Source organism: Gracilinanus agilis, chromosome X, assembly GCF_016433145.1.
Source record: "Gracilinanus agilis isolate LMUSP501 chromosome X, AgileGrace, whole genome shotgun sequence".
NCBI classification, from domain to species: Eukaryota; Metazoa; Chordata; class Mammalia; order Didelphimorphia; family Didelphidae; genus Gracilinanus; species Gracilinanus agilis.
Genome location: NC_058136.1, coordinates 81,583,459 through 81,585,400, shown reverse-complemented (window position 1 = coordinate 81,585,400; position 1,942 = coordinate 81,583,459). Strand labels below are relative to the sequence as shown.

Genomic DNA, 1,942 nt, shown 5'->3' with positions numbered 1-1,942 from the left:
GATACAAAATAAATGCACATACATCATCAGCATTTCTATACATTTCCAACACACTAGCGCAGCAAGAAGTAGAAAGAGAAACACCATTTAAAAACACCATAGACAATATAAAATACTTAGGAATCTATCTACCAAAACAAACACAGCAATTATATGAAAACAACTACAAAACACTTTCCAAACAAATAAAACTGGATCTAAACAATTGGAAAGCCATTGATTGCTCATGGGTAGGACGATTTAACATAATAAAAATGACAATTCTACCCAAATTAATTTACCTATTTAGCGCCATACCTATCAAGCTACCAAAAAAGTTATTTACTGAATTAGGAAAAAACTATAACAAATTTCATTTGGAATAACAAAAGATCAAGAATATCAAGGGAAATAATGAAAAAAAAAACATGAAGGAAGGGGGCCTAGCAGTACCAGATATTAAACTATACTATAAAGCAGCAGTCATCAAAACAATATGGTACTGGCTAAGAGATAGAGAGGAAGTTCAGTGGAATAGACTTGGGGTAAATAACATCAGCAAGACAGTGTATGATAAACCCAAAGAGCCCAACTTTTGGGACAGGAATCCACTATTTGACAAAAACTGGTGGGAAATTTGGAAAACAGTATGGGAGAGATTAGGTTTAGATCAACATCTCACACCCTACACCAAGATAAATTCAGAATGGGTGAACGACTTGAATATAAAGAGGGAAACTATAAATAAGTTAAGTGAACACAGAATAGTATACTTGTCAGATCTCTGGGAAAGGAAAGATTTTAAAACCAAGCAAGAGTTAGAGAAAATTACAAAATGTAAATTAAATTGTTTTGATTATATTAAACTAAAAAGCTTTTGTACAAACAAAAACAATGTAGTCAAAGTCAGGAGGGAAACAACAAATTGGGAAAAAATCTTTATAACAAAAAACTCTGACAGGGGTCTAATTACTCAAATATACAAGGAGTTAAAGCAATTGTATAAAAAATCAAGCCAGCTTTTTTCTTTTCCCGGGTGGCGGCGGCCATGGCAGACGGTCAGGTGCTGGTGATTGATGGGCGGGGTCATCTGCTGGGCCCCTTGGCGGCCATCGTGGCCAAGCAAGTCCTCCTGGGCCGCAAGGTGGTGGTGGTCCGCTGCGAGGGCCTCAACATTTCCAGCAATTTTTACAGGAATAAATTGAAGTACCTGGCCTTCCTCCAGAAGTGAATGAACACTAATCCTTCTCGAGGTCCCTACCACTTCAGAGACCCCAGCCGCTTTTTCTGGAGGACTGTGAGAGGGATGCTTCCCCATAAGACCATGCGAGGGCAGGCTGCCCTGGAGCGCCTCAAGGTGTTTGATGGCATCCCTCCCCCCTATGACAAGCGGAAGCGCATGGTTGTCCCAGCTGCTCTCAAAGTTGTCCAACTGAAGCCAACTAGAAAGTTTGCCTATCTGGGGCGCCTAGCTCATGAGGTTGGCTGGAAGTATCAGGCAGTGACTGCTACATTGGAAGAAAAGAGGAAGGAGAAAGCCAAGATTCACTATAGAAAGAAGAAGAAGCTCACGAAACTATGCAAGCAAGCAGAGAAGAATGTGGAAGGCAAAATCCACCAATATACAAAAGTGCTGAAGAAGCAAGGGCTGCTGGTGTGAGTCCAATAAAGTCTATGCTTTCCTGGCCACTGGAAAAAAAATCAAGCCATTCCCCAATTGATAAATGGGCAAGAGACGTGAATAGGCAATTTTCAGGTAAATAAATCAAAAGTATCAATAAGCACATGAGAAAGTGTTATAAAACTCTAATAATTAGAGAAATGCAAATCAAAACAACTCTGAGGCATCACCTCACATGTAGCAGATTGGCTAAAATGAAAGAAAAGGAGTGTAATGAATGCTAGAGGGGACGTGGCAAAATTGGGACTTTAATGCATTGCTAGTGGAGTTGTGAACTGATCC

At 39.9% G+C, this 1,942-nt stretch overlaps 1 pseudogene; it reads left to right on the top strand.

Annotated features, from left to right (window-relative positions):
• The first annotated feature begins 1,027 nt into the window (after positions 1–1,027).
• On the top strand, positions 1,028–1,654 carry LOC123253367 (annotated as a pseudogene).
• Positions 1,655–1,942: the final 288 nt, after the last annotated feature.